The sequence below is a fragment of the Puma concolor genome, chromosome C1, assembly GCF_028749965.1.
Source record: "Puma concolor isolate L17-30 chromosome C1, mPumCon1.1.hap2, whole genome shotgun sequence".
Lineage (NCBI taxonomy): Eukaryota > Metazoa > Chordata > Mammalia > Carnivora > Felidae > Puma > Puma concolor.
In genome coordinates this window covers 216,605,520-216,620,355 of record NC_141674.1, presented here as the reverse complement: position 1 = coordinate 216,620,355, position 14,836 = coordinate 216,605,520, and the positions used below count along the sequence as shown (strand labels likewise).

Below are 14,836 nucleotides of genomic sequence, written 5' to 3'. Positions count from 1 at the left end.
TACAGCCGGAGTGTTGTCAAATTGTTGCTGGGCTCTCCAGGGGTAGATAAGAAGTTTTCACACTGTCAAACTTAAGGGAAACACACACACACACACACACACACACACACACACACACACAAATGGACACCACCCAGAGACACACAGACAGACACACACATGGACATACATACATGAGCGTGCGCGCACATACACACACACACACATACACACACACACACAGAAAAAGGAGCCGGGCCCAACCCATAGCTGCTCATCAGAATCCAAAGACGCACAGCTCCCAGCAAGCTCTCGGCCCAGTACGAAGGGCATTTGTAAGAGGGTAACAGCAACCCACAGCATAGTCCACTGCGATGAACGAACCATCCAATATCCTCTCTGAAGAGAAAGAAGCAACAAAGCCTCCTTCCTGGCTCACGCTCGCCGGCACAGAGCCCATGTGCATCCTGCACAGGGAACAGCAAGCTTCAAAGAGAACCCCTGGCCTCAAGTCAAGACCTAAGAAAGTGTGACCAAGTGCACAGATTACTAAGGAGCCTGTGCGCATCTGGCATCACAAGAGTGTGAGTCCCAAACGTGGCTGCACTGCAAAATCATGGAAAGCACCGAAAAGTCACCCACTTACAAATCGGCATCAGAATCTCTGGGGATGGTGCCGATATTTTTTTCCCAAAGGGTGCTCAGGCACAGCCAAGTTTGGGAACCGCTGCCCTGAGTAAGCAGAAAGTGGCAACATGTTACCTTCTGACCACGGCATGAACAGGAAGACCTCCCAGAAGAGGCAGTTGTCACCCTACCTTTGAGGAATGGAGAGGTCTGTAGAGGGAACTTCAGCAAAGGGCCCCCATACTGAGGAGCCCCACCAAGACCAGGGTGACCTGTGCACAGGGTACTGGTTCCCTACAAAAAGCAGGTCGGCTGGAGCAGGTCCGTGGCAAGGCAAGAGGCTGGGACAGCTGGGGAGCGCCACGTCCCATGGACTGGAGGAGGTAAGAACTGAGGTGGCCCTTGATGATTTACACTGCTTTTAGAAATGGGCAGAATGTGACTCTTTTTAATGGTTTTATATTTCAGGCATATTCCAGTCAAACTTGTCTTTCCTCTTCAAGGTCCAACTCAAGTGCGGTTGCTGCCAGGACCCCAGGAATAAGAGTAAAACAGCCCGACTGCTTTTAGGGCCAGTGAAGTCTAGAATAATCCACAGTGATTTTAATTAGAAGTTATTATTCAGCAAACAGAGAAAGTATGAAACATTTCACTTAAGAAATGTAAGTAACTCAAACTAAAAGAAAAAGGTCTAGTTAAGTACCAAAGGATATCATAAATTAATTTGGTCCGCTGCTTTCAATTTACCCACTGAATAGACAGGCAGTGAGTGCCTATAATCATAACGTTAACAACAGCCAACACTTACGTCATGTCTACATTTTATCAGCTCATTTAATCCTCACAGCAACCCCATAAGTAGGTACTATTATTATCCCATGTCTCAGATGAGGAAGCTGAGGCTCAGAGTTGTTCAGTGACTTGCCCAGGGCCACTCAGCTAGTGAGCTGAGATTCATGACCTGGCTTCCCAGTCCTTGTCTCTGAGCCCTGCTGCTTCTGCACAAGGTCCCACGCTGGGTACTTTCAGCAGTGAAAAAAAGAATATAACCTAGTTCTACTGTCTAGGTTCTTACACTTGAGGAAATACAGATCCCAGACATTCAAAGACAGAGTCCCTGATTCCTCTGGGAAAACCAGAACATGGAACACCACATAGCACATCATTTTCCCCAAAAATGAAGTAAAGGGTAACCGAACCTATTACAGCCTGAGTCCCTAACACACAAGCTGCGTTAACTTATAAAGCCCCGTCCTTTCCTTGGGATCCTGTTCCCCCACAGCGCTGGCTTTCTCGGTCCCTGATGACATCAGCTTCCGTCCCCGCCCTCTGGCTGCTCGGGGGGACCCAGAGCCCCACCGAGGGAGGGTGCCGTGGGCACCCCCACCCACCAGCCTGAGGAACAGGACGTGCACCTGGACAAGACCAGAACTGGCTGCTGGTCCCAGGGCCAAGGTACCGTCCAACACCAGCACCAGAGCCCAAGGGGTTCGAGGCGGGGGGGTCAGGCCTCAAGCTCGTGATGCTGGGACAGCAGATGACCTCCCCGACAGAGGTAAAGGGCTCCAGAGTGCGGAATGAACTTCCAGAGAGCCACCGTCCTCTCCCAGGCAATGCGGGTGCAAACGCCTCGCAATCCCCGTGGGCCCCGGGCTCCCTGCCATCCAAGGGACACGGGCCAGTACTCGGCCTGCACCCGCCTGCAGTCAGCCCTCAACCTGCTTCCCGCTGTCCATCAGCAGCACCTGTGTCACCCTCCGATGACGAGTCCCTCGGTCCTACTTAGCTTAGAAAACCTTCACCAAATTCACCTCGGCTCATTCTACCTCCCTCAAAAGGGACAGAGCCTCTGACACCAGCAACCATGAAGTCAGCCTCTGAGGTGAAATTTCCAGAACTGGAGGGGTCAGTGATGCACCCCTGGTAAAGGGAGGGCGTCCACAGCCACCCCTGAGTCTGGCTGGCCCTGCACGCATGTACCGTGGGGCCTCGTGCAGAGCTGCTTTCTGGGAAAGCAGCAATTACCAACTGCTCAAAATCCCATTTTTCCTCACCACCCTACTGAATTCCCAAGTCATGCAAGACAAGGAACAGCACAGTACCAACGAGAAGTGCCTAGCCAAAGCGCCTGCAACCCTGCTCTCCATCCGGCCCCTCCTCTCCACAGTAGCTCCATCGAGGCTTCCACACGTCCCACTGGGCCACAGCAAGGCCACCCGTCCGACCTCCACACATCCATGCTGACCTCCTCTTCCTGCAAGACCTCGTCTTCGGCAGCAGCCAGACTTTAACAAAAACAGTCACCAACCCCGGCTTTGGTGACTTAGAAGAACCTTAACGGCTTCCCGGTACCCATGACAAAAAAGTCCAAACTCCACACGGCGTGGAAAGCACTTCACCTCTGACCTCTGCCCATCTCGCCGCCCTCACACGCTCTGCCCTCTCTGGCAGGAACCACTTCCACCCCCTGGACACTCGCATTGCTGGCCAGGGCTCCCTCTCAACCTCAGGCCTCCAAGACTCTCGCCCCTGACACCTGCCCCCCACCGCAGCCCCGAGCTGGTTCCTCCCCGGCCCGCTGCGCCCACGGAACCACACACCACGTGAGGGCAGACCTGCCCGGCCACCCGGAGTGCGCACTGGAAGCGTTCTGCTGGTGAGATCAGCCAGAGGAACGGGGCGGGGCCCAAGTCATCCTGGAGTCAGTGGCAATCAAGTCACCCTTCGAGCAGTACTGTGTGGGGGCTCTCAGGTACAGCAGTGAGCAAAACTAAACCCTTGCTCTCGCGCAGGAGATGCTACAGCCCGGTGACAAGCAGACCCAAATGGACTCAGAGGAGGGGCTCTCGGGGACGGGGAGGGGGGGGGCAGGGGGAATGGAGCTGTGCCACGCCCCACTATTTGGACTTGTTTTTGCGGCATTTTGACACTTCAGGTAACATTAAAGGAGGTGATGACATTTCATCGAATCTTTATTGAAATAGGACAAAGCTTTAAATGATGAAAACGCTGACTTGGCAAAATAAGTAAGAGCACTAAACTCTGATGGCCCTGCTCCTCCCTGCACACTCTACAGCTCTGTGCCGCTCCGGGAAGGTCATAAAAGAAGCCAGTGCGGGACTGGAAGACAAAATCACCACCGAAAACTCAAAGATAAAGAGATCAGGCAAGGGGGAAATCCAAATCAATGAAAACATTTGGAAGCCCAAGAGAAAATGGAAAATCTTCCCCGAAGCAGAAAATGACATTAAACAGAAAGAATTTTTAGAATCTCTCTCTATCTGGGTGGCTCAGTCTGTTAAGCGTCTTGATTTTAGCTCAGGTCATGATCTCCGGGTTGTGAAATTGAGCCCCGCATCGGGCTCCGTGCGAAGCGTGGAGCCTGCTTAAGATTCTCTCACTCTCCCTCTCCCTCTTCCCCAACTTGTGCTTTCTCTCAAAATAAAGAAATTAATTAAAAAAAAAAAAAAAAAAAAATCTCTCTATCAAATGAGAATTGGCCAGGAGATAAAAACAAGGCAAAAATAACACGAAGGCTATGCTGGATGGGGGTAAAAATCATAAGGAAATGCAATAGGAAATAAAATTAAAACTTTCCTAAATAGAATCTGGGAAAATCAACAAATTTAAATAATGCAGGAGAACTCGACAGACACGGAGATACAGAACCCTCCTGGACAAAACCTGACACCTTCATCCGCCTCCACGGGGCTGTGCCGATGGTACCACCTGTCCAGTGCCCGCCCTCCATCCCCCTCCACTCAGAACCAGCAGCAGGTGGTCTCCCACCGCCTCCTACACACCCTCTGCCCTCTCCCTTCCTCCTCCAGGTCACCCTCCACATTGCAACCAGAGTATAACATTCTCACACTGCAAGTCTGGGAAATTCACCAAACGGAACGATTCAATGGTATTACCTGGTGAAGGATGAAGCCTGGAGCCCTCCCCCTGGTCTCTCTCTCCCCCTCAGGCCTCAGCAGCCACACAGCCCTTCTTCCGCTTCTTCACACAGGCTGTGCCGTGTCCTCCATCACGAGGCCTTTGCACACACTGGGCCCCTGACCTGCCCCATTCTAGGGTGCCTGCAGGCACACACACCTGCACACACTTCCTTCAGCTGATTTACCACTAACCGGTCTTCATATCTCAAGGAAAATATCACCTCTTCAGGGGCAGTCCTCCCAACTCCACCCCAGTACCAGTTGGGGGGGGGGGTCCTCACTATGCAGCCTTCCTTCCCTACCACCTGTTTCAGCTGTCACCTCTTCCTGCATGCTGCCCTGAGGCCCCAGGAGGACACGAGCTTGACGAAGAGCCCCTCTTTTCTGCTCACCAATGAAACTCCACCACTGAGAATGGTGCTCCGCCCTGGGCAGGCCCTCAATAGACATATTCTGAACCAATAAATGAGCAAACAACAAAGTTCCCAAAGAACAAGACAAAGCACATGAACCAGAACTATACAGAAAATAAAAGGAAAAAAAGATCTTTGTAAAAGTTGGAAAACCAAAAGCAAGTCTGGAAGACAGAAGATTTAGTATATACCAGACAAACTAGTAAGCAAAATCCAACAGCACAGAAGAGAAAAAGAATCCCACAAGATTTCAAGCAGAAATGTACAGATATCCTCGACGATAACGACAACAGCAAGGCTAGCTTCAGATGCCTCCCCTCCAACACCAGGATCAGAAAACATGATGTCGTTGGAATTATCTAATAAAAAAAAACAAAAAAAAACCACCATATTTTGTTTCCTTTGTGGAAAGCAAAACATTCTACATTATTTTTCTTTGTTCCTCGGTGCCTTCTCATTTTCATTAGTGTAATACAAACAACAGTTGGTGAAAGAAAGCACTGAGAAGTGTGTTCTATGTGACTAAACACCCTGTCAGTTACAAAGGTTGACCAGAAAAGGACATCACCAATTGGGCTGGCTATAAGCAGATACAGCATAAGAAAATCTGTGAATTATAAATGTATTTTTTAAAGGAATTTTAAACTCAAATCATTAACAAATATCAACAGTGCACAGCACTCACAAAAATGCCAAACAGAAGAGAGGTACCAAGGAAGCATCCAATCAAGAAAGCACAGCAGTCAGCCACCAAACACAGGAGTCCGAAGTGCACAAACCCGGACAAGTAGAAAATGTCTACAGTCCACTATTACCGGCAAAGAGCTCCAGACTGAAGTAAAACAACTTCTAACCACATACTGCTTACAAGAATTACAATCTAAAATAGCAAGGAAAAACTGAAGCTAGAAGTGAGGGTGGGAGAGGGAAGTACACATTCTTAAATTCTGAACAAAAAAAGATGGCAATATTAGTATCACAGTTAGTGGTAAGAACTATTCAGTGTAAAAAAGATCGTACCTTATTGACAAATGGTTACTCAGGAATGGTGGTATTAACATCCACGCGCTTTTTTTTCAAAAGAGCTTCAAAAATGATGAAGGTGAAACATGTTGCAAATATAAGAATAAAATGACAAATATAACTGTCCTGAAATAGAGTAATTCTTCATCAGTCTATGGAAGATCAGGTAAATTAAAAACAGGATCATAAGAAGACCTAAACAACAAATTTCATAAATGACAAAGGCCAAACATTATTCCCTTTGGTAAATACATCATCCTTCAAGTAAATGGTATCTCACGTTTTATAATCGGTGATCTTAATGTCAGACACCTATAAATATCACTGAGTGACAAGATGCAGAGAAAATTAAACTAGTGACAACTGCAGATTCACTCATAAGTGGATTCACTCATAAGTGGAAGAGGCTGAGACGCTAAACAGAGCTTCTGGTAATACCACAGGACTGGTGGGAAAAACACAAATTCAGAGCCCAATAGAGAACGAATACCTCAAATTTATAGATGAGACTTCTGAAGGAGTATCCCATAAGGAGTGCAAAGAGACCGGCCAATGGAAAAAGTAAAGCCCACATTCAAATTAGCTCTATCACAAACTGGATTTAAGATAATCTGCTGCTACCCTGCTTACCTAACTAGAAGCAAAAGTAAATGCTCTCTAAGGGAAGACACCATCACCTGAGCATAAAATTATCTTGACAGTTTTCCAACAATATTTGTCAACCAAAATTAACAGGCATGCAAGAAAAAAAGACTAAAGGAACAAAAGCCAACAGAAAGGCCAGACAATAGAAGAAGACCCATAAAAGAACCAGATATTTGAGTTTTCAGACATAGACTTTAACATAAATATGCTTAATATAGGGACTTTGGCAGGCAACTAGAAATCTTTTTTAAAAAATCAAATGAAAATTCTCAAGCTGAAAGACAAAAGAACTGAAATGGATTTTTTTAAGTTCGTTTATTTATTTTTGAGAGAGAGACAGAGAAAGCAAGGGAGGGGCAGAGGGAGAGAGAGAGAGGGAGGAATCCCAAGCAGACTCTGTCCGGACAGCACAGAGCCCAGTGTGGGGCTCAAACCCACGAAATGTGAGATCATGACCTGAGCCAAAACCAAGAGTTGGACTCTTAACCAACTGAGCCACGCAGGTGCCCCCTGAAATGGATTTAATAACAAACAAGAAAGACCTGAAGAACATCAAAAGATAATAATAATAAAACACCCCGAGAGAAAAGAATAGAAAATACTCTTTTTAAAGAATATAAAAAACAAATGGAAGAGAGTGAAAAGATCTAACACACAAGCCCCAGAATAAGAGGAAAAAATGAATGGGTAGAAGCAACGCTTGAAGAAATAATAACCAAGACTTTGCCCAAACTGACAATAAAAGGAATCTAAATCCATAGATTTCAGAAGTGCTAGGAATACTAAGCAAGATAAATACAAAGAGCTGTGCCTGGAAAAATCGTAAAAAAACATAATGAAAATTTTTAAAGTAGTAGGAAGAATATACTACTCCATCCAAGGAGCAACAATGAGTTGCTAATGAGTTTCTAACAGAAATAATGGAAGCTAAAATACAAGGACTTTTTTTTTTAATGTAAGCTATCTGTGCAACGTGGGGCTAAAACTCATGACCCTGAGACCAAGAGTCGCATGCTCCACCAACTGAGCCAGCCAGGCACCCCTACAATAACATTTCTAGACTGCTCTAAGAAAATAACTGCCACGCTAGAATTGTGTAACAAGCAAAAACATCCTTCAAAAAGGTGAAATAAAGGTATTTCAAACAAAAAGAGAAACCTATACTAAAGAAATACTGAAGGGAGTTTTTCCACACAGAAGGAATATTACCACAAATGGATCACAGAAATACAAAAAGAAATGAAAAGCAACAGAAAGGTTAAATATCCATTATAAATCTAAATGAAGGTCCTATGAGGCTTCAAATATTTATAAAATTTAAGAAACCAGCAGAAAGGCTACAGGAGAGTACAGAGATGGTTGTTTTTTATTTAAGTACCACAACTTAATTGTAATTTCAATTATGACTTCAGTAGCAATGAAGAGTACAGAGAGTGTAAAGGCTCTAGGGTCCTTGCGTTATCTGGGAAGCACTAAAAGTACTTCTTTATTACTTTAGTACTTTAGTACTAAATTTAATTAAATTTAATTTAATTTAAATTTAATTAAAGCCAAGGATGTATTTTGTAATCTGTAAAATATACACTAAAATAATGTATACACTTGTTTTTAATGTTTGTTTATTTTTGAGAAAGAGAGACAGAGCATGAGCAGGGGAGGGGCAGAGAGAGGGGGAGATACAGGATCTGAAGCAGGCTCCAGGCTCCAAGCTGTTAGTGCAAAGCCCAATGAGGGGCTCAAACCCACGAACCGTGAGATCATGACCTGAGCCAAAGTCAGACGCTCAACTAACTGAGCCACCCAAATACCCCTAAAATAATGCATACAAAACAAGCCATAACAGGGGCACCTGGATGGCCCAGTCAGTTAAGTGTCCAACTTCGGCTCAGGTCATGATCTCACGGTTTGTGTGTTTGAGCCCCACATCCGCTGGCTCTGTGCTGACAGCTTAGAGCCTGGAGCCTGCTTTGGATTCTGTGTCTCCCTCCTTCTCTGCCCCTCCCCTGCTTACACTCTGTCTCTCTCTCCTTCAAAAATAAATAAACATTAAAAAAAAAAAAAAAATTAAGGGGCGCCTGGGTGGCGCAGTCGGTTAAGCGTCCGACTTCAGCCAGGTCACGATCTCGCGGTCCGTGAGTTCGAGCCCCGCGTCGGGCTCTGGGCTGATGGCTCAGAGCGTGGAGCCTGTTTCCGATTCTGTGTCTCCCTCTCTCTCTGCCCCTCCCCCGTTCATGCTCTGTCTCTCTCTGTCCCAAAAATAAATAAACGTTGAAAAAAAAAAAATTAAAAAAAATTAAAGAACTGAATCTTAAAAAAAAAAAAAAAACAAGCTATAACAGAAGGTAAAAAGAAATAATTAATCCATTTAAGAAAGGAAGAAATGTGTGAAAAAATATAAAAAGACAAAAAGAATATGTTAGATTTATACCCAAATACGAGAGTATCTAAACTAATCACAGATTAAAAATAATCCAACCCAACTGAATATATAATCCAATTAAATAATACAATGGTTAATTTTAAAAACCACAAAACCATATGTTGCTTACAAGAGATACACCCTATATATAAACAAAAAGGCTTGAAAGCAAAAGAATCGAAAATTATGTACCATTACTTACAAAATAATTACCAACCACAAAAAAGCTATTGCAGCTATAGTAACATCAAAGTAAACTTTAAGGCAAAAAAATATGAAGAGAACAGAAGGTTATTTCATAAAAGGCTCAATCTAGTAAGAATATAAAATAACCCTAAATCTATATGCACTTAAAAATAACCCTCTACATATATAAAGCAGGACTAGCAGAATGAAAACAAAAACCAGGTAAGTCCAAAATCACAGGAGATTTTAATCAATCTTAATAACTAATAGGAAAAGTGGAAAAACAAATCAGTAGGTTATAAAATATTTGAGAAAAATAACTAAACCTTTGTCCTAATCAACTGCATACAGGAACTACTGAATCTGAGTTACAGTCAAATGCACATGGAACATTTATGAAAACTTGTAGGTGATAAAAAGTCTCATCAATTTCAAAGGTTTAAACTCACAAAGTATATTCTCTGATCATAGTAAAATTAAGCTAGAAATCAATAACAATACAACAAGAAAAATCCCCCAAGTGCCATGATATTAGGAAATGTACAGATCACAAAAGATACAAAATAATATACATTAGGAGTCCCATTTATATCAAATACCTAAAACCATCAAAACTAATCTACAGTATTGGATGGTCAGGATAGTGTTTACATTTGGAGAGGGGAGGGTAACCATGACTGTGAGAGATCACGAGCGGAGCCTCTCTGGGCCTGGATATGTTCTATCACTCAATCTGAGTGGTCATTACACATCAAGCTTGCACTTATATTCATGTATTTTTTGGTAGGCAAGTCATTTTTCCATTTAAAAACTTATCTGAAATATATAGTTTCAGTAAAGTGGAAATTCTGCATTGATAAACTCCTTTGGAAAGTTATAGTAGTAAAAATACACCTTCAGTATAAATCTGTAATTTTATGATCATAAAGCTGAAAATAATTTTAAAACATGTTAGAAAATGCGAAGGAAAGAAGCATGAAGGTAAATGAGAATTTTTACCTGGTAACTTCAGCCCCACCATTACTAGATGAAATCTACTTTAAAAGAAAAAAAAAAAAAAAAAAAAGACAGGGGTACCTGGGTGGCTCAGTCAGTTAAGCATCCAACTTCAGCTCAGGTGGTGATCTCATGGTTCGTAAGTTCGAGCCCTGTGTCGGGCTCTGTGCTGACAGCTCAGAGCCTGGAGCCTGCTTCCAATACTGTGTCTCCCTCTCTCTCTGCCCTTCCCCCATGCTCGCTTGCTCGCTCTCAAAAATAAAAAAGACAAAGCACTAAAACTATCACAACCAGTGAGGGCAAATTTAGATAGAGAAAGCCAATGAGTAAGGTAATTTGAACCCTAAAAATACAGTGTCTAACTATCTGAAAGCCCATGAAAAAAAATAATTCATAAAGAGAGAAATTCAAATAGCCAATGTTCAACCTCACTTTGATAGTTGAAGAAACAAATCAAAACAAATTACCCTTTTTATTTGAGAGAAAGAGAGAACGTGAGCAGGGTAGAGGGGCAGGGGGAGAGAGAGAATCTCAAGCAGGCTCCACATTCCGCGTGGAGCCAGATGCAAGGCTCAATCCCACAACCCTGGGACCATGACCTGAGCTGAAATCAACAGTTGGACGCTCAACCGACTTGAGTCACCCAGGCACCCCAACAAATTACCATTTTTTAAACTATCAAAATGGCAAAGATATCCTAAAATGTTAAAACATGGTGTCTGTAAAAGGATTTAAAAAAAGAACTTTTAGGGCGCCTGGGTGGCTTAGTCAGTTAAGCATCCCACTTAAGCTCAGGTCATGATCTCACAGTTTGTGGGTTCAAGCCCCACATCGGGCTCTGTGGTGACAATGCAGAGCCTGCTCAGGATTCTCTCTCTCCTCTCTCTCTGCCCCTCCCCTGCTAGAGTATGTGCACATGTTCTCACTCTCTCTCTCTCTCACTCTCTCTCTCTCTAAAAATAAATAAACTTAAGAAAAAAAGAACTTTCATGAAGTCCCATTGATATAAGTTCTAAGGGCAAGTTGGCAATGAGATATGAAAAGCCTCTAAGTTTTCAGAGATTAGTATTAACATGCTTAATCATCAGAAACATATAATTTCACATTACAGAGGCTGGAACCTAAAGCTGGCAAATTCCCTTCTCCTATTCACGCCACTTTTTTGGCCTTGTGAGGGGGCGGCCCCACCTGAAGGTGAGAAGGCAGAAGACACCGTGAGCTCTACTCCCCATCGTCTGGAAGCTCCCGCTGCCGCCACGCCACCAAGGAAGAATCTGAAGGCAATCTCTACGTCTCCAGCCTCACCCCAGCCTCACACTGTTCTTAAAGAACAGGACGACAAGCAGACCCCCTCTAGTTACATGAGCCTCGTTTGTGACACCTCCTCCATCCAGCCTGTCTAAAATCTCTCCCCTCCCCACATACCCTCCCCCATCTCCCTTGGCAGTCTCTTGTCCTATGGGCCCTCATTTCTTAACGTTATAGCTCTCTGGCCATCCGGGGGAGAAATAAAAATGGAGCCTTTTGTACTGTGGAGTAAATGTACTCATGCTTCTCAGCTACAAAAGGTTTCCAACTGCAGCAGCTTTCACGGACTGATTGTAGCAGGCAGGCAATTTAGTAGACATTGTGCAATTGGGGAATTACTCCAGGAATAGCTGGAAAACCAAATGAGATGTCCCAGGAAACGTAGCAGCTTCTGGACAAATGCATTCGTCCTGCACTTGCTCCTGGCGCACGTGTGCCAAGCACTGGCCAAGTCCACGGCCGGGCCCTGCCTTTCGGGAGGGCCGACTTCAGACCGACCCACACAGGGACTCGGGCAGTTGGCTGTATGGTAAGCACCAGGTTCGGGGTGCGGACGAGAAATACTGCAGGGGTGACTGAGGGGGAAGATCATCAAGTATGAATTTTAAGCCAAGAAAATACTTCTATTGCTCACAGCTCTGGAACTGCCGGACTCTCTACGGAATCATGACTGGTGGGAAGCGGGCCGTGAACTCGCCCCGTGTATCTCCATGTTCCATACGCCATCATGGATCACTCATGGGATGAGCTTGCCTATCTACACATGTTTCTGGGTAACCTCAGTATTAATCTTTCTCTTGTCCCCTCTCAGTACATCCTCAGGTGAAAAGGCAGTTTTTAAAGCACTAACGAAATCAAAAATAAATGTGAGAGAATCGGTGCCTCGTCCCTGAAGGCTGGGAATCGTCCATGACTACCTGACAGAGATGTGGTTCCAGAGGTTTCTCCAACACAGACTGCCTCCACACCTGCAAGTCCAGTGTGGGCACTCTGAACACATTTCCCATAGAGACAACATACAAATCAGGGTTCACTGTTGGAGCAGGCTGACAGAGCTCCGTATTAACTCACGTGGTACCAAAAGCATAGTGCCATCCTATTGTTTCCATATTTTTACCGAGATATAATTCCCACACAGTTCACCCTTTTAAAGTGTACAACTTACTGGCTTTTAGCATACTCCCAAAGTTGGGCAACTATCACCTGTATCTAATTTTAGAACATTTTGTCACCCCCTGAAAAAAGCCTGTACCTCCAGCAACCATTCCTCCCTCCTCCACAGGCCCCTGCCCCCACCAATCAGCTACTTTCTGTCTCTACAGATTTGCCTACTGTGGCATTTCATATAAATGGAATCATCAAATATGTGGCCTTTTGTGTCTGGCTTCTTCCATTTAGCTAACGTTTCCAAGGCTCATATAAGTAGTGACATGTATCACCCATTTTTCAGAGGCCTTTTAACAGCTCCTACTTTGTACCTCAAATGGAATTCCATGTCCAAGAATTTAAAGAAATAATCAGAAATGCACCAAAGGATCTGTGTACAAGTGCATATCACAATATTACTTACAATAGGAAAATACATTCAATGTAGGGACTGGTTAAATTTAACACACATATACGCTGAAATACTATGCAACATTAATACACAAGATTTTAGAGGATATTACAAATGAAAAGGCTCACTGTTAACTAAAGAAAGAAGGTTAAAAAACCGTATTTTATAAAATGTATTTGGTGGGAATGACATTGGCCGAAATTATTACCAGTTATCTTTGGGTAATAGGAATATGGATTGTTTTAAATTTCCTATTTACATTTACATACTTGAAAATTTTCTTCAATAACTGGATCAGAAAAGTGTTTTGTCTTTTTATTTTAAATTTTTTTTAATGTTTATTTTTGAGAGAGAGAGAGACAGAGCATGAGCAGGGGAGGGGCAGAGAAGGAGGGAGACACAGAATCCAAAGCAGGCTCCAGGCTCTGAACTATCAGCACGGAGCCTGACACAGGGCTCAAACCCACGAACCAGGAGATCATGATCTGAGTCGAAGCTGGATGCTTAACCGACTGAGCCACCCAGGCACCCCTGAAAAGTATTTTGTCTTTAATCACACTCTTCTACTGGGAGAAAAAACAACTTTCAGAATGTGAACAGAAAGGCACTCAGAGTTCAATTAAGAGTCCCTCGTGTTTTCATCACATAGACAATTTCATTGTGTATATAATTATATACATACACACACACATAATGAAAATGAGAATAAGCTAATCAGTAGGTTGTTTTTAAAAGTTGTGAAAAGCAGAAAAGAGACAATGAATATAAATAAATGCAGAAACTCAATTAGGTGCCAGAAAAAATGGAACTGATCAATAATCCAAGAACCGGTTCTCATATAAAACAACAAAAACGATGGAGTTTAAGAAATCTGACAAGAAAAACAAAAGCTAAACAAAGGAAATTAGAAATACAAAAGGGATAAAACCAGACACACTGATGTTTCAAGTGCAAATAATATACGCCACTGAATTTGAAGGTGCAGGATAAGGGGGAAAGTAAAATACAAAAATGGAGTCAAGCAGTAAAAAAGCTCCAATCATCAGAAAGCAAAAACAAACCTTTTCATAGCCTTACCTCCCTGAAGAGTCCTTATGACCGAGAATTTAAAGTAATTTCTCTCAGCTTTTCAAGAAACCATCAATTCTAAAGCCATATAAAGTGTTCCAGAACACACAAAGTTATGGAAAGTTACTAAATGAATTTTATGGGGCTAGTCCAACTCTGAGATCAAAACAGCAAAGGCTACTTACCTCCTACTCCAGAGGAAATGTCCATCCATGCACATTAGATAGGAAAAGCCTAAACAAAACGAGGTTGTAAAATCTAACGTGACCAAGACCAACTTATTATTAGGAAGTGTGTAAATACCTAAAACCAACATGATCAACTAAATTAATGCTCCAAACACCCCAATAAAAGTCAACACCTCTTCCTATTAACACTCTAAAAGCCACAAATCACAGAATAATCCACTTACATAGTTTTCAAAGTATCTCCCCAGCTAGTAAGTAGACAATAAAATTGATGGTGAAAAAGTAAAAACATTCCAAGTAAAACGAAGAATCAAGTAAGAGAGACCACCAGGGAAGTCTGACTAATTCGATAAGCCATGAACCAGAACCAAGAGCAGTTAGATATATCAAAACAAAATAAATAAAAGTTTAAATGGAGGAAGAAAAATCCCATTTGCAACAGCAACATCAATAATCAGCCCATAAATAAATAAAACAAAACCTGA

General features: G+C 43.3%; 1 protein-coding gene and 1 long non-coding RNA gene across 5 annotated transcripts in view; one reads left to right on the top strand and one right to left on the bottom strand.

Moving 5' to 3' along the window:
• Positions 1-14,836, bottom strand: part of DGKD (diacylglycerol kinase delta) — a 110,750-nt gene that overhangs the window by 67,551 nt on the left and 28,363 nt on the right. The gene's annotated exons all lie outside the window — the stretch shown is intronic.
• Positions 153-12,900, top strand: LOC147578749 (uncharacterized). Its single transcript, XR_015255640.1, has 2 exons — positions 153-989; positions 11,341-12,900. It is a non-coding gene; the product is annotated as an uncharacterized LOC147578749 (long non-coding RNA).